The sequence below is a fragment of the Dama dama genome, chromosome 9 (assembly GCF_033118175.1).
Source record: "Dama dama isolate Ldn47 chromosome 9, ASM3311817v1, whole genome shotgun sequence".
Classification (NCBI taxonomy): Eukaryota; Metazoa; Chordata; class Mammalia; order Artiodactyla; family Cervidae; genus Dama; species Dama dama.
Genome location: NC_083689.1, coordinates 100,821,220 through 100,840,430, shown reverse-complemented (window position 1 = coordinate 100,840,430; position 19,211 = coordinate 100,821,220). Strand labels below are relative to the sequence as shown.

The 19,211-nt window shown below is 34.9% G+C and overlaps 1 pseudogene; it reads right to left on the bottom strand.

The window, feature by feature from the left end:
- Nucleotides 1-1,433: 1,433 nt before the first annotated feature.
- LOC133062918 (tigger transposable element-derived protein 1-like) lies at nt 1,434-3,195 on the bottom strand (annotated as a pseudogene).
- Between the last annotated feature and the right edge of the window lie 16,016 nt (nt 3,196-19,211).

Here is a 19,211-nt window from a genome sequence, read left to right as displayed (position 1 = left end):
GGTTGAAAATTAAACTTTTGATTGGCAGAGAATGTTACTTGCCTACCACGTATTTATCATCCTCTTGTTTTAGATATGTATGTGTGTTTGTGCATGCACACGTGTGCACCTAGTGGTCCAAAAACAGAAATTCTTTATTTATAATCCAACTTTTTGAGTTTTGTTTCCTCTGTACCTCAGTATCTTCTCATCCTTTGGGCTTCATTTATAAAATGTAATTAACAGTTGGTTACGTACTATCTTTTGACAAGGTTTTTGGAAGAGACAAATATGCCAATGTGATGTGGAAACTTTTTAAATAAGTTTAATTTAAAAATTTTCATGTGTAACAACATTAACTGTTGAAATAGTTTATATTGTAATATGTTTTTAAATAGAATAAGAAAGTGCACTCATAGTCTAAGCTAGTTGAAACTAATTTGAATGACAGTAAGTCACTTTGAAATGGGTTTGTACTTCGGCTCAGTTTAATCGTGACACTGCACAAATCTAGGAGCATAAACCACTTTTAACTTGTTTCAAAGTATAGGAAACTTGGTTGTCTCCTTACAGGTATCTGCTTTTTTGCAGAGTGGATTGACCACCGGACTAGAGTAACATCTAAATACGGGTATGAAAATTAGGTTTCACAGTGAGGAAGTTAGAGGTGGTAGAGAGCCACAATAGTTTTATGGAACACATGTTTGTTAGCTAAGAACTCCAGGCACCTATAATTTAATCTGTGACAAGCCAGCAGTCTCAAGTTTGGAAGCTACAGGGTTTATATGACTTTTGTAGGAGTGGATATAAAGGAGATTATTTATCTACTTGTGGTTGATATGGGAGGTTCTCCATACCCTGTAATTCTTCTCTTAAACAAGTCCCATATTAGTGCACAAAATAACAAGAAGTATATTCATAAAGATATGCTTTTCCTTCCAGCAAATAATAGTACTTATAATGACAATAGCTAATGTGTTTTATGTACTTTTACTTTTTTAAAAGATCGTCAAGCATGATATTACATAATCCAATCAATCTATGAGTTAGGTACTGTTATCATTGCTATTTTGAAGATGAGAAAAGTGGGTATTAAATAAGTTAAATAGTTTACTCAAGATCACAGAGCAACTGTGTTTCCAGAATTGAAACAGGTCTTCTGACTCAGCTATCCATATTCTTAAAAATTATATTCTTATCATCACATATATAGACAGGTGGCTACAATATATAGGCATACCTTGGAAGTACTGTGGGTTGGGCATGGCACTGCAATAAATCTAATATTTTAATACATTTAATGTTGCAATAAAATAAGTAACACTAATTTTTCAGTTACTTATTGCCTATAAAAGTTATGAGTATATAATATTGTAGTCCATTAAGTATGAAATAGCATTATGCCTACAAAATGTACAAACCTTAATTTAAAAATGTTTTATTGCTAAAAATTGCTAATCATCATTTGAGCCGTCAGTGAGTCAAAATCTTTTTGTTGGAGAAGGGTCTTGCCTCAGTAATGATGGCTGTGGCCTGATCAGGGTGGTAGTTGCTGAAGGTTGGGGAGACTGGCAATTTCTTAAAATAAGACAACAATAAGTCTCCTATACATCAATCAATTGTTCCTTTTGAGAACAATTTCTCTGTAATGTGAAGTTCTGCTTGATAGCATTTTGCCGTCAGAACTTCTTTCAGAATTGAAGTCAGTTCTTTCAAAATCTGCTGCTATTTTATCACCTAAGTTTATGTAGTATTCGAGATCTTTTGCTGTCATTTCAATAGTCTTTATAGCGTCTTCACCAGGAGTAGATTCTATCTCAAGAAACTGCTTTCTTTGCTCATCCATAAGAAGCAACTCCTCATCCATTAAGGTTTTATCGTGAGATTGCAGTAATTCAGTCACATCTTCAAGCTCCACTTCTATTTGTCTTGCTGCTTCTACCACATCTGTAATGACTTCCTTCACTGAAGTAAGTGTTAAACTCCTGAAAGTCATTCACGAGAACTGGAATCAACTTTTTCCAAACTTCTGTTTATGTTGCTATTTTGACATCTTACCTTGCATCACCAATGATCTTCATGGCATCTGGAATGGTGAAGCCTTCTCAGAAGGTTTTCAATTGACTTTGGCCAGATCCATCAGAGGAATCATGATCTATGGCAGCTATAGCCTTATGAAATGTATTTCTTAAGTCATGAGACTTCAAAGTCAAAATTACTACTTGATCCATGGGCTGCAGAATGGATGTTGTGTGCAGGCATGAAAATAACATGAATCTTATCATATAGCTCCATCAGAGCTCTTGAGTGACCAGGTGCATTTTCAATGAACAGTAATCTTTTGAAATACTTCTTTTTTGAGTTGTAGATCTCAATAGTAGACTTAAAATATTTAGTAAATCATGTTGTAAACAGATGTGCTGTGATCCAGGCTTTGTTGTTTCATTTTTAGACCAGAGGCAGAATACATTTACCAGCATCCTTAGGAACCCCAGAAATTTTGGCTTCAGCTTTAAGTCACCAGTTACATTAGCCCGTAACAAAACAGTTAGTCTGTCCTTTGAAACTGTGAAGCCAGACATTGGCTTCTCTCTCACCATGAAAGTCCTAGATGGCATCTTCTTCAAACAGAGGGTTATTTTATCTACATTGAAAATCTTTTTTTTTTTTTTTTTTTTTTTTTAGTGTAGCCACTATTATTCATTATTTTAGCTTGATCTTCTGAATAACTTGCTGCAATTTTCACAGCAATTCATACTGTTTCACCTTGCACTTTGGTGTTCTGGTGTTGGCATTTTTCTTTAAACCTCATAAGTCAGTCTATGCCAGCTTCTAACTTTTCTTCTGCAGGTTTTTTCCTAACCTCTTTGTGCCTTCCTATAGTTGAAAGGAGTTAGGGCCTTGCTGTGGACTATGCTTTGGCTTACAGAGATGTTGTGTCTGGTTTGATATTCTATTCAGACCACTGAAACTTTCCCCATATCAGCAATAAGGTGTTTCAATTATTTTTTTTAATCATTTGTTCACTGGAGTAACACTTTAAATTTTCTTAAGAACTTTCCTTTTGCATTCACAGCTTGACCAACCATTTGCCACAAGAAGCCTAGATTTTGGTCTGTCTTGACTTTTGACATGCCTTTCTTACAAAACTTAATCTTTCCCAGCTTTTGATTTAAAGTGAGATGTGTGATTCCTCCTTTCACTTGAAATCTTAGAGTCAAGTCACTGTATGGTTGGTTATTAGCCTACTTTTGATAGTGTGTCTCAGGGAATGCAGAGGCCCACGCAGAAAGAGAGAGAGGAATGACTGGTTGGTTGGTGGAGCAGTCAGAATACACACATTTATTAATTAAGTTTGTTGTCTTATAAGAGCATGGTTCATGGCGCCCCCAACAGTTACAGTAGTGGCATCAAATATTACTTATCACAGACCACTATATGAAATAAAATAATAATGAAAAGGTTTGAAATATTGCAAGGGTTACCAAAATGTGACAGAGACAGGAAGTAAGCAAATGCTGTTGGAAAAATAACGTCAATAGATTTGCTTGAGCAGAGTGCCACAAACATTAAATTTGTTTTAAAAATGCAGTATCTGGAAAAAAGCAATAAAGTGAAGTACAATAAAATGAGTTATGCCTTATTAAGTTGAATTATTTTTTAAATCTTTGCTTTGTTTCAAAAAGAATTAGAAACTGTGAGTTCATGTTACTAATTTTCTTGATAAACTGAGTATAAGAAACCAATATACATTATATTCATGCATATGCTTGATCCATTTTTCCAGGAAATGTAAGTTGTATGATTTATGTTCAGTTGAATGTGCTTTTATATATCAGATGGTTACTAACTGGAAGTTAAAATTTTATCATTTTAAAAGGCTGTCAGTCATTTGACTAATTAACATAGACTATCAATATTATTTATTACACTGTTATTTATTATACATTAGGTCAGTAAGGTATTATAAAACTTTATGTTCAGAGACAAAGAGCGGTTGAACTAAACTAGTCAGCTTCCAATATTTTCTTTAAAATTGGAAAAGAATGATCAATGATTTTTTTCTATTTCCTACTCAAATTTTAAAAGCCCTCATTTGAAAATTAAAGCTAATTTACTACATTCATTAAAGCCTCACTTACCTAAAGTGATTTTTACTTGATTATGAATATTATGATTAAATGAGTCATAGTATGCAAATACCACTTAAGTTCATTTACATATGTTACTTAAATCACAAGTTTTTGTAAGCACAGTAAAGTTACACAAAGTATAAAACTTCTACTCAATAAAGAGTAGGAATCACCATTCTGCAAACTACATGGATATAAGTAATTTTAAAGTAGCCTATTTGTCCTACTTTAAAATATGAAAATGCTATTAAAATCTATGACAATTCTCATCTCAAAAATGTAAGCATGGCATGTAAAAGATACGTGTGTGTAGAATGGAACATATACATATACATTTGTGTAGTATGAAGGATCATCTGTAACATGAAAACATTAGTATCTTTAATAACAACTAAGCTAGTGAGATAAAAGTAATAGTAATAACTTGCCAAAGGGGTCATGAGTTCATGCTCAGAGTGGGGTTGGGAGGAAGACCATTCTAGGTTTTACTTGCTGGTCAAAGTGTTAAATTAGCATGGGACACTTTAAGAGGAGAAAATCAAATGAAAGTTTATAACACGCATACATGAGAGAGACCCAGGAAAACTGAATACTTGCCAAAATGGCCCAGATCCTCACCTTGAATATCATCTTGAGCTAAAGACAAAAGAGGATGCTGGGGACAGTGGTTTAGGACTTCAAAGAGGAAACAGGCAATCCACATAGAGAAGGAAAAGGAAGTATCTGGTGAAGGGAAGTTTGCTGAGCCAAGTGGGGCAATGAACTCAGAGAGGCCTCACAGCGCACAGACTGCTCGGGGTTCCCTGTTGTCACACCTAGTTCACACTGTCCTTGTCTGTGGTGACAACCCCCTCCCTGGAATCGGGGCTCCATCTGCATTGTTTCTGGAGAAGGAAATGGCAGCCCACTCCAGTACTCTTGCCTAGAGAATCCTGTGCACAGAGGAGCTTGGTGGGCTGCACCAGTCCATGGGGTCGCACAGAGTCGGACATGACTGAAGCGACTCAGCATGCATGCACGCATTGGAGAAGGAAATGGCAGCCCACTCCAGTGTTCCTGCCTGGAGAATCCCAGGGACGGGGGACCCTGGTGGGCTGCCGTCTGTGGGGTCACACAGAGTCGGACACGACTGAAGCGACTTAGCAGCTGCAGCAGCGACATTCTTTCAGACATTTAAGGGGAAGGCCAAAGTTTCTTCCTGAGTCTCTTGGGGCCTTGGTTGTTTCCGATTGAAATAATTCTCATACCAACGAGATATTTTTGGATGTTAAATTTTGCTCCCCTACAGGGGTTATGTACATATGATGTAAAATGATACTAAGAATTGCAATATATAAAGGGCTTCCCAGGTGGCACTAGTGGTAAAGAACCTGCCTACCAATGCAAGGGGCGTAAGAGACACAGGTTCGATCCCTGGGCCGGGAAGATCCCCTGGTGAAGAGCATGGCAACCCACCCAGTGTTCTTGCCTGGAGAATCCCCATGGACAGAGGAGCCTGGCAGGCTACTGTCCATAGGTTGGCAAAGAGTCGAACACAACTGAAGAGACTTAGCACGCCTGCACACATACTATATAAGAAGTTTGGTGGTAAGCACCCTGCATGAACTACATCACTCTATCGTCACAAAATGTCTTTGAGTCTGATACTGATATACTCCCCCATAACGTCAGACTTTGATAATAAGTGGCTTTTGCAGAATTATATGAGTAGGAAGGGACTAAACAGGAGTCTGAAGTGCATGCTCATAACCTCTGTTCATTTGCTTGGACCACAGGGACTAGGTACTGGAAAATTCAGAAATAGGGTGCTTCTGAATGTCTGTTATTAAGGTCATTTGTGTGAAAACTCAAGTGTATATTTATTTTTATACCAAATTAGGGACCATGAGGATTCTGATATGTAAGTGTACTTGTAAAAATGCAAAAATGAGTCTTTATAGTATCAAAGTCAAAGTGTTAGCTGCTCAATTATGTCCGCCTCTTTGCAACCCCATGGATTATAACCCACCAGGCTCCTCTGTCCTTGGGATTTCCCAGGCAAAAATACTTGAGTGGGTTGCCATTTCCTCCTCCAGGGGATAATCCCGACCCAGGGATCAACCTGGGTCTCCCACATTGCAGGCAGATTCTTTACTGCCTGAGCCAACAGGGTGTAGTATATCCTTTTTTAATTTGGTATCTTTTGTTCAATAGAATATTATTAATAATGCATGTTACCAAATGGGACATTAAATATCTGTTTAATTTTATTAATGATATAATCACAACAAAATTGTCATATCTGGCTTTAAGTCTCTCTGATGCTTACCAGTTGTTTTCCAATCATGAAAAATAAAATCACTTTGTGAATGTCCAGATTTACAAAACAGGTAAGTTATGAAATCCCAGAATATTTTTTATTTTCCATCATGTGCCTATTGCTTAAACTTATGTAAACCTGATTTCTGAAGAAGCCACAAATGATGAGCTGAAAAAAAAAAGCCAAAATGTCTGTCAGATATACAAGCTCTATATTATTAGTGAAAGAGGAGGTGGCACTCTGTTTTCCAGAGGACCCAACCCTGCCCCATCACAGGACTCTCAGCTCTTTAGGTGAGTGTTCTTATAAAAGAGAACCAGCACTTAATGTATTAAAGTGCATTTGATGTGTTGATCTCTTATCAGACTTATTTCAGAAAACAAGGAAATTGTAAGTTTTGAAATGGTACTGTTTAAAAATAGTTTGCAGTTGCTTTTTAAGCCATTCCCACCACCTATACCTTCCTCCTGTCTATAACAGACTTCTGCTTGAAGTAGAAAAACTACATTTGAGAGTGTCATTTTATAGGTTCAGTCCAGACCTTTATAGATTTCTTTGGCCATCTTATTTTTTCACAAATGAGAAAAGAAAATAAATATGTTATTTTTACATTCTTCAAAAAAATACAAAAATTCTTGAACTCCAACAGTGACTTAATAAATGCTAAATATGTCCTTCAGAAGCAAAGTGAATCTCCATTGAGCTCAATGTTACAGAAAGCAGTTAATTACATTTTTAATATAAAAAACATTAAGATTTTGAGAAAACTTTACCCTGAATATTCAGGAGTCCTTGTTGGGATTAAGAACAATGGCAAAAATAATGAATATCTATTAATTCATTAAATAATAATGCATTCTTTAAATGCAAAAGAAGGAAAAATCATCAGATACTACCATTCTCTCAGAAGGCTTTTGAAAGGCTGAACTTGGAAATAAATGCAAACCTGAATGAAAAAAAAAAAAAAAGAAAAGTTACTTAATACCTTGCTAGATATTGTGAAAAACTATTTGCATAAATTATTTCTTTCAAATGATACAAAATACCTGTAGGTAGATATTAATGCTCTAATTTAACATATATTAAAATATATATTATAAAGGGTTAAGAAACTTAATTCACTCTTAAATAGGTATTCCTGAGCACCTCTGTTTACTTGTTCACCTCTACATCAGAGAACAAAACAGCAAAAATTCCTTTGTAGAAATTACATTCTAGTTCATAACACACTGTTAGTAACACACATGCACCCACAGATGGCTAAATTTAAAATATTCAAAATACCCAGTTAAATTTTAATTTCAGATAAATAGCAAATAAATTTTAGTATAAGTACATCCAAAATATTGTGTAGTTAAAGAATATACAATATATTCTGTTTTAAATATATGTTCCATATATTACATATTAAAATGCATCTAAATATGAATTTTGATAAACAACAAATAATGTTATGATTATATCCCAGGCAGTATTTGGACATACTTATATCTCAAAATAAAATTTAACATGAATCCTCCTTTTTATCTGGTAACATTAACACTCACACATACACACACACACACATGCACACACAAACTGTATTGGAACATGGCAAATGCAATAGAGAAAAATATATTCAGTAATCAGAATAGGAAATATCAGGGAGAAGGGATTATAATTTTAGGTAAAGTAGTTATGGAAGACTTCACTGGGAAGGTAGTATTTGAGCAAATATCTGAAGGGAATGACAGAAAAAGCCAAGGTAGATCTAGATAAAGAACTTGATAGCTCAGCTGGTAAAGAATCCACCTGCAATGCAGGAGACCCTTGTTCAATTCCTGGGTCAGGAAGATCCCCTGGAGAAGGGATAGGCTACCTACTCCAGTATTCTTAGGCTTCCCTGGCGGCTCAGCTGGTAAAGAGTCAACCTGCAATGCAGGAGACCTGGATTCGATCCCCAGGTTGGGAAGATCCCCTGGTGAAGGGAATGGCAACCCACTCCATTACTCTGGCCTGGAGAATTCTGTGGACAGAGGAGCCTGGTGGGCTACAGTCCATGGGGTCACAAAGAGTCATACATGACTGAGCGACTTTCACACACACACCTTAAAGCACAGATGGGTTTATAATGCAATATACTTTATTACTACAATTTACTCTCTCCATTTGAAGTACCTTCTAATTAAAAGGAGCAAACCTCTTCATGAAAAATTTAGGCCTCCCACTAAAATGTGCTGTGTACCAGTACTGTAAATAGGTTATATAAGGGAAAAGTGAAATTTACATTTATCTGGTAACATGGTAGGAAGACTTTGGAAATCCAGCATGAAAAACTTAACACCTAAGATTGTTAAGTTTTTTGTTGCTGTTGTATGTTATTTTTGTTGTTCAGTCACCCAGTCGTGTCTGACTCTTTGTGACTCCATGGACAGCAGCATACCAGCCATGCCATATATATGTGTAATATAATATATATATAATTTTTTATTTTTTATTGAGGTGTAGTTGACTTACAATACTAATTTCATTTGTATAAAATAGCGATTCAAAGTTTTTATAGTTTTTACTCCATTTAAATATTTTTTAATAAAATATTGTTTGCTCTGTATTATACAATATATCCCTGTAATGAATTTATTTTGTATACAGTTGTTTGTGTCTCTTAATTCCCTACCCCTATCCTGCTTCTCTCCACTTTTCTCCCCCAACTGGTAACCACTAGTTTGTTCTCTATATCTGCAAATTTGTTTATTTTTTTGTTATATTTACCAGTTTATTTTATATTTTAGATTCCACATACCAGTGATAACATTCAATATTCATCTTCCTTGGTCTGACTTCTTTCACAAAGCATAATATCCTCCAGGTCCATCCATGTTGTTGCAAATGGCAAACTTTCATTCTTTTTTATGAATGAGTACTATTTCATTGTATAAATACACACACACACACACACACACACACCACCTCCTTTATCCATTCATCTGTTGATGGACATTTAGGCTGCTTCTGTATCTTGCTTATTGTAAATAACACTATTATGAATATTGCAATGCATGTATCTTTTTGAATTGGTGTTTTTGATTCCTTTGGGTATATATTCTGAGAGGAATCACTGGACTATATGGTAGTTATAATTTTAGCTTTGTGAGGAACCTCCCTATTACTTTCCCCAGTGGTTGCACTAATTTACATTCCCACCAACAGTATACAAAGATACTTTGTACTCCATATCCTTGCCAATGTTTGTTATTTGTAGACTTTTTAATGATGGGAATTCTAACAGCTGTGAGGTGATAACTCATTGTGGTTTTGGTTTACATTTTTCTGATGATTAGTGATATGAACTTTTTTTATGTTCCTGTTGGCTGTCTGTCTTCTTGGAAAAATGTCTGTTCAGGTCTTTTGCCTATTTTTTGTTGTTGTTGTTTTTCTTTATGTTGAATTGGGTTCACACCTAAGATTTTAGTGAAGTATTCTTGGGGGGTCTTCCATGTCCTCCATAGTTCACAGTCAAGTAGAGAGCAGGAACAAACAGTGAAGAGGCATAGGCAGCAAAAACTTAATCATAAAAGAATTCTACCATTTCTTCTAATAAGCCTGTTGAGCAGAAATGGAACCTGTAATGGCTTAAAAGAACTAACAGGATGACTTAAGTGACTTACTCCAAGCTTTAAGTGATTTACTGGAGAATTTAGCTGATTAGATCATTTAAAATGTAAAGTCTCAGTCTTAGTGATGTTAATGTATTGATATATCAATTTTCCACTATAAATTTTCACATGGAATATTCCAAGCAAGAAAATTAGTCTACATATTACAGACATATATAACTTTGATAAATCATGTAAATGATATACAGCATTCTAAAAGTAACCTACTCTTTTCATGAATATACATAAATAATAAAATTATTTACCATAAATATTGAACTATTTAATGAAATCTTAGGACGACCAGGTGGCGCTAGTGGTAAAGAATTTGCCTGCCAATGCAGTAGACACAAGAGATGCAGTTCAATTTCTGGGTTGGGAATATCCCCTGGAATAGGAAATGGCAACTCATTCCACTATTGTTGCCTGGAGAATTCCATGGACAGGGAAACCTGGCAGGCTACAGTCCATGGGGTAACAGAAGTCAGACAAAACTGAGCAACTGAACACACATACACACACACACACACACCCCACAGGGTATTTTAAACCTCATGTATACTATTTTAATATAATTGGACATTTCCAGGCCAAGAGAAACACTAATTTCTATGTCTAAAGCATTGACACCCATCTTGAGGGTACATATCTTGGAAGTAGTTGTTCAAGGACAAATTTAGATATGGCCATTTCTTTTGAGTACCAGACATGAGTCTCATGTATGCAGGTTTGATTAAAATCTTATCAAAGCAATATTGTCAGCCTTAAACATTAAGATGAGGAAAGGAGTTCTTATAAGGGAATAATGAAGTTTCTATCTCTTATTTAGTCGAAAATTTCAATGTTAATAAAAGAATGTTTTAAAGGGAAATATTGTTTGATACAAACATAAAGCCAGTGTTGAAATAAATCAATTAAAATAAATTAAAATTGTTTTAATGCCTTCTAATTCTGAAAATTTTCAAATAACTCAGTGAATTCAGTAGCTTAATTCTTAGAACACAAATACATAGTAACATAGTTCAAATGAGTAGGTAGGTGGATGTTTGTTAAATGATTTAAGTGGTTTGATTTAAAGTAGTCAATAAGCTAGTCAAAACTGGGAGGTGGCTAAATATATACACACATCAAATGCATTGTTATTTTAGCATTGCATTTTTTTCTAGGTACCTTAAGTGTGTGCATGTAGTATAGGACATGAACAAAAAGTATGTTCTTTCATTTTTTTCAAAAAATAATTTCTTTTCAAGTAAAAAGATAAATACGTGTCATGGAGGATGATCAAGGAAAGAATAAACCTAGGGTATATGTATTCTCTTTCAAATCATTAATATGGTAAGTTATTAGGAAAATTCTTTAAGTATTTAATGAGAATCTGTAACTGTTTTCCTGCAATTTCTATCATTTTTAATGACTATGGAAGGTGGGCCCAAGCATACACAATAGAGTTCAATGGTTCATTATGTATTCTTTCCACACATATTTGCTGAGTGTTTCCTGCAGAGAAAGAAAAGTAAGACAGTAAAAGAAGAATTTGGAATTTCTTGAAAGTGCATAATTGAATAGAGGCCTAAGTTTAAACAGATGCTAATATCAAACAGAGTATTTGCTCTTAAGCTATGAGAATCCATTAGTATGCCTCGTGTGTAGATAGTACCCCTGGAGCAAAGGAGAGAGAGAAAGCAATGAATTTATTGAAAAAAATTCTATATTTTTGGATTTAAACAAGTGCCTGGAATTACCCTTATTTGACAAGTTTGACACATCCACACTATGTGAATTGAGAGCTCTAGCAGTCTGGGTCTGTCTAATCAAGAAGTAGAAACCACAGACTAGATTAAACAGGGGAAATTTAATATACAGATTCATTAATTATGATTTGATGTGATTGTCTATTGAAAGATAAATTCTGAATTAATGTCTTTGTTTACAAGTGATGTTTCTAGAGCAACATTCTACTGGAGTTATTATTTTTAAGAAGTATTATTTCAAGTGCCCCTGGCACTGCTTATCATGAGAAACAAGGTATCTTAGGTAGAGTGTTTGAAAAGGGTCAGAATAACTGAGATTCAAGTTCTTCTTTTGTTAGTGTTTCCTTAGGAGCTTCTGCAAGTCTCTAAATGTCTTATTCTCCTAAATTTTAAAATAAATTCACCTCCACCCCAGAGATGTGATAAAAAGCAAATGAAATAATGTAGGTAAAAGCACTTGAAAGCATTAAAATGTTAACAAAAGTGAAATTCTATTGACATCGTTAATCAAAGTGATCGCTTAAGTTCTCCACCAAAATAGGTAAATGCCTCAAATCCTTCTACCTGTCAAGTAACAATGAGAAGAGAGATACAAAAAATAACAATTTCCAAAGATTTCTTGCCTATGGATAGGGTAAGTGTTCTCCCAGAAGCATTGCACACCAATTTCATAGAAGAGACACAGATACAACTCTGGTATTGGGGATAAGGGATTAATGTGCAAGGGGGAGGAGCTTGTGGGAGTAGGCCTCAGTCTTAAACTGCCTATCTGGCTCTGGTGTAGGGATGTGAACTTTTAACAAACTAATCAACGTTTTTATTCTCCTTTGTTAAATGGGAAAGAGGAAAATAAATTGGGATTCCAGGGTGCATAAATTCCAGGTGCATATAACACTGTGAAATTAATTCATTATTTAGATCTAGCAGTGATCAACTTACTCCTGGACACATAAGGACTCATAACTCCAATGATTTGTCCCAATTGCTTCAGAACCTGTTAGAAGCAGACGATAGGTCATCCAAGTCACACACCTAGCCAGCCCTGAAAGTTGGACAGTCATTTCATTACAGCTGGTCCTGTTCTTCCTACTGGTTGGTTTTTCACATAGTGTTAAAATTTAATTTTATCAATTGCTCTTGAATATATCATCTAAAAGAAAATCTTATTTTCAGTTTTGTGGTATTTTCAATTTATATATATATATATATATATATATATATATATATGTACATTAATCTGTATCTCTCCATGTTTTCATATTCAGAATTTAAACTTCTTTTGTCAATGCTATTATACTTACCTGTATTTTCATTACCTCAGGGTTTTGTTTTTAATTCATTGCAATTAACTTTCTTTATTATTACAAAACAGGGTAAATTTCTTATGTAAATTGTCAATATTAAAATTCAAGCAACATTTTTCTGAAATAATTACTGATTTACCTTTGAAATAACAGTGACTTTTTTTTTTTTAATTTATTTTTATTAGTTGGAGGCTAATTACTTTACAATATTGTAGTGGTTTTTGCCATACACTGACATGAATCAGCCACGGATTTACATGTGTTCCCCATCCTGATCCCCCCTCCCGCCTCCCTCCCCATCCCATCCCTCTGGGTCATGTTTTAAAACATTATTTTGAGAAGATTTACACAGAGATCTATGACACTGATTTTTGAGACTTCATGAGATAGATACCCATCAGCATTTTTTTCAGATATTCTCCAGATTTTTAAAGTAAAATATACAGAATATTACAGGTAAGTATAAGATCTTTGAATCTACTTTCACTCTCTGCTATTCTTCCCTTTCTATTTCCCTCCATTCTTTCCTCAGAGTTAAACATTATTGCAGGAAGCACCACATTTCACCTAACATATTGGGGAAGTATCAAACAGGAATATCCACGATTATTTGAAAAGTCATGATGGATTTTCATTGTACATTTCAACTGGAACCATGTACTATAACATATTAATGTAGATCCTTATATGAAAATACCACTGTCTTATAGTAAACCAGATCAAAGGAAAAAAATAAAACTAAAACAAGGTTACTGTTCTCAAAAAATTATTTTGTTTCTGAAATTACTTTGAATATTTTAAGAGTGAGTTTTTTAATAGGTAGTGAATGAATTATTTTAAAAAGATTAGTCTTTGGATAATTCTGATATTAGAACATTCTTTTCATATATTAAATGAATATAAAATTATCATCTGCTTTCCTATCATCCCATGCATGCTGATACTATGCACAATTTTTTAATCTCTTGGCAACTCTAGTTTTCCTTGAACTTTGAAATGATAGAAACATTTAATTAAAAATAATTAGTCTTGACAACTGAGGTAGAAATAAATATTTAATATATTTTTACCTGCATTTTATTATATTTTACCTGCACTCTTGCTCTGATTATCATTGATAATGGACTTTTGTTACTTATAATGACCTATGGATTTTGTTTTCTTAGTCAAATAGAAAGAAAAGCCAAAGAAAGAAAGAGAAAATTACTGCAAGAGAAATGCTTTGTCAGAGGACAGAATCCAGAATGTATAAGAACTCATACAACTTATTAAGAAGGTAAACAACCCAATTTTAAAATTACAAAATATTTGAACAGAAACTTACTGAGTAGGTGTACAGCAAGCCAATGACACATACAGAGATGCTCGACAATATCCCTCATTGTCATCAGGGATATTAAAGTTAAAATCATAATAAAATTTCACTAAAACTCTTTAAAATGAATATAAATAGAAAAGCTTTTTTAAAGTATAAACAGTTTGTATAATATAATGAAACCCTCAGGCTGCCAGTGTGACTACGGATGCTATAAACACTTTGAAAAATTGACCGAATTTTTAAAAGTTAAGCTTATATCCACCATACCATCCATTCTTCTCTTGGGTACACTTGTAGCAAAGAAAAGGAATACATTCCAGGGAATGACTCAGATACAATTGTTAGAAGCTTTATACACAGCAGCTCCAAATTAGAAATAACTAAACCAACCATAGCTGAATTCATAAGGACTTTGTGACATTTACCACAGTTGAATGATATTCTTTAGCGACAAAAGAACAAACTACTGATATAATATGGATGAATCTAAAAGTTATTCTGCTGAGTGAAATAATCCAAACAAGAAGAATATATTAACTTGGGTTCCATTTATATAAACTTCTAGAAAATAAAATTAATCTATTGTGACAAAATGAGATCACTGCTTGTTTGAAGCCAGGAGGAGAGTAAATGATGGAATGCAAAGGGAAATGAGGAAACTTTAGGGGTGATCGAGCTGTTCTTAATTCTGAAAAAAGATCTGTAGCTACATACAATTCTCAAAGTTCAATCCATTGTAAACTTTATAGGTTTGTAGTTTATTGTAAATAAATTACACAGCAATAAGAATGATCTACAGAAAAACATCTACTTCTGCTTCATTAACTAAGCTAAAGTCTTTGACTGTGTGGATCACAACAAACTTGAAAATTTTTCAAGAGATGGGAATATGAGACCCCCTGACCTGCCTCCTGAGAAATCTACATGCAGGTCAAGAAGCAACTGTTGGAACTGGATATGGAACAACAGACTGGTTCCAAATTGGGAAAGGAGTACATCAAGGCTGTATATTGTCACCCTGCTTATTTAACTTATATGCAGAGAACATCATGAGAAATGCTGAGTTCTATGAAGCAGAAGCTGGAATCAAGATTGCTTGGAAAAATATCAATAACCTCAGACATGCAGATGACACCACCCTTATGGCAGAAAGAGAAGAAGAACTAAGGAGCCTCTTGATGAAAATGAAAAAGAGTGAAAATGTTGGCTTAAAACTCAACATTCAGAAAACTAAGATCATGGCATCCAGTACCATCCCTTCATGGCAAATAGATGGGGAAACAATGGAAACAGTGAGAGACTTTATTTTTTGGGCTCCAAAATCACTGCAGATGATGACTGCAGCCATGAAATTAAAAGACACTTACTTCTTGGCGGGGGGGGGGGGGGGGGGGGGGGGGGCGAACTATGATGGAACTAGAGAGCATATTAAAAAGCAGAGACATTACTTTGCTGACACAGTTCCATCTAATCAAACCTATGGTTTTTCCAGTAGTCACGTATGGATGTTAGAGTTGACCAGATAGAAGGCTGAGAGCCAAAGAACTGATGCTTTTGAACTGTGGTGTTGGAGAAGACTCATGAGGGTCCCTTGGACTGCAAGGAGATCCAACCAGTCCATCCTAAAGGAAATCAGTCCTGAATATTCATTGGAAGGACTGAAGCTGAAGCTAAAGCTCCAATATTTTGGCCACCTGATGCAAAGAACTGACTCCTTAGAAAAGACCTTGATGCTGGGAAAGATGGAAGGCTGGAGGAGAAGGGGACGACTGAGGATGAGGTGATTGGATGGCCTCACTGACTCCATGGACATGAGTTTGAGTAAACTCTAAGATATGATGATGGACAGGGAAGCCTGGCATGCTGCAGTCCATGGGATTGCAAAAATTCGGATATGGCTGAGCAACTGAACTGAACAGACTGAAAAATGATCAAGAAACTCAACAAAAATGGAAACAGTACTTATATCTTTAAAGAGTGTAATGCTATTGTGATTTTTCTATTGTTAGCTTTTATAAATTCTGGTTTTCAAGCAATTTTCCCATTTCATTTAGAGTCTTCCCTGATAGCTCAGTTGGTAAAGAATCTGCTTGCAATGCAGAAGACCCTGGTTCAATTCCTGGGTCAGGAAGATCCCCTGAAGAAGGGATAGGCTACCCACTCCAGTGTCCTTGGGCTTCCCTTGTGGCTCAGTCGGTAAAGAATCTGCCTGCAATGCAGGAGACAGTTGTTAGCTTTTATAAATCCTGGTTTTCAAGAAATTTTCACATTTCATTATATTACCAAAGTCATTTACACCAAGTTGTGACTATTTTATTCTATTGTTGTTCTCATGAGCGTATGATTTAAAGTCCACTTTTTTCATTATTAATATTAGGAACTTGTGTTTTATATCTCTTTTGGATCAATATTTCTAGGGGTTTAGTAACTGTATTATTTCTGAAGAATTGACATAAACTTTTGGGTGATTTGTGTCTATTGCACTGTATATTGTGTCTATCTATTTTTAATTTACTGATTTCTATTGTTTTATTTCTGTTTTCTTCTACTTTCTTCTGACTGATTTCTTGGTCATTTCTAAACTTACTTTCAACTTAAATAACTGAATTTTAATCTCTCTTCTTATCTAATAGGTTAGGGTTTAATAATATATTTTTCTAATATATTCTATTTTTCTTACCTACTGTACTCTTATTCTTTGACTTTTTTTTTCTATTACATATTGAGAAGTGCTAAAGTCTCCTATGTTAATGATGAATATACCCTTTTTCCTCCTTTCAATTCTGTCAAGTTTTTGCTTTAAATATTTTGAATTATTTGTTCTTTAACATATTGACTTAGTTAATCTACTAAGTTAATCTACTAATCTACTTAGTCATCTACTAAGCATAATTATTTGGATCACTTTTGAGTTTGTTTCTAACATTTGATTTTATTGACTGGTTGATATTTCTATCCTGTCTTGTTGCTAGCCCAGAAACAGTACAGGAGGGACTCAAATTCATGCATCAGAAATAAACGATGGGTTAAAAATATTTTAAAATGCAGTCAACCTAAAGGGAATTTAATATGAGTACATAAATAGAGAAAACCAGAATACTTAAAGTAACCACGTACTAAAGATGTATTTTTAAAGAAGTTCTCTGCAATAAAGAGGATAATTATTAGACTTATTAGAAGGGCATGGTGTGTTACACAACAAATTGTTTGGAGTCTCAATAAAAAGTCAACACCTTGGCATAACCTATTGTGTTTTTAGAACATCAAATTGCTTACATAATAAAACAAAATTTTTTCACTTATAAAATAAAAGGTATCAATTTAAGTTTCAGAGTTCTCAGTAAACACATTCAATTATTGAAACATCTGCAGACTCACTCAAGGAAAGAAAGACAAAGCAAGAATATTATTTCATATTTGGCTTATCTTTTACACAAAATTGCTATGACAACAGTCCTGAATCTATGTAAACAGAGAAAATATTTTTGCTAATCCCTAATCAAGAAGACTAGATAAGATGAATTTCAGCAAGCCAGGAGATGATGGGATAACTTTCAGAAAATGTAAAGAAAATATTCTAGTCCTTTTCTGAAGTAATTCTAAGAAAGATAGAAAAATCTGGCAAAGATAGGCACCATTGGAATCACTATACAAATGTTTAAAGCTCCATTTCCATCCTACACATGGAGTCACTGAAGCAATATGAGTGAAATATCTTCTTCTTAAAGCAAAGAAGCAGGAATTCCAAGCCAGGAAGTATGACTCCAGAACCAGTCATCTCATCAGGTTTGCTTTAAATGCTCTAGTTTTCATGGGTAGAATGCAGGGCCTGAAAGATTCCTTTCCTGTTTTACTGCATAGACATCGGCGTATCCTAGTTATAAAGTTCCCTTAGTTCTTCCTTGGTTGCCAAGTTGCCTTCCATTTTAGTAGGATCTTAGATACATGTTCTTTAATGACTCTTTTACCTTATTGCATGACTCCATTCAGTTTCCTTTTCAAGGTTCTAATAACTTCCATTTTAGATTTCTGAGCATATAAATGAAAAAGGACCAGATTCAAGTGAGACGTTCCACATGGATGGAGTAAAATGATTTAGAGTAAGGGGACTAGAAAGAGGGAGAGTAGTCACCTCCGAGTTCATTAACGGCTGGTGTCCACTGGGCCTTCTAATCTTTGTTAGGATTTTGGCCTCCACTCTGAGAGAAGTGGGCTTCCCAGGTTGTAAAGAATCTAGTGGTAAAGAATCTGCCTGCCAGTGCCAGAGATGTGAGAGATGCGGGTTCCATCTCTGGGTGGAGACGATCCCCTGGGGCAGGAAATGGCAACCCACTCCAGTATTCCTGCCTGGAAAATTCTGTGGACAGAGGAGCCTGGCGGGCTACAGTCCATGGGGCTGCAGAGAGTCAGACACGACTGAGCACAACACAGCTGAGAGAAGCCAGCAGCTATCAGAGAGCTGTCAGCAGAGATGTGAGATGATCCGGCTAGTATTTTACCAAGATCACTCAGGGCTCTTTCGTGAAAATAGTTTCAGGAAGGCAAATGTGGAAGTAAGAAGAACATTTGGAATGCTACCACAGTAAATCATCTGAAGGGTGAGGCTGGCTTGATAGAGAAGTCGCATTAGAATTGTTAGTATTTCTTAATACTTTCTGAGGATATAGTTATATTTGATCACATGTTTACAAATAACTTTCAATTTGTTGACCACTTTATTTTATAATAGTTGATTAGAGTGTTTTCTTCAAAACTAAATTTCACGTCTATAAAATTTTTCAGTGTTTTTGTA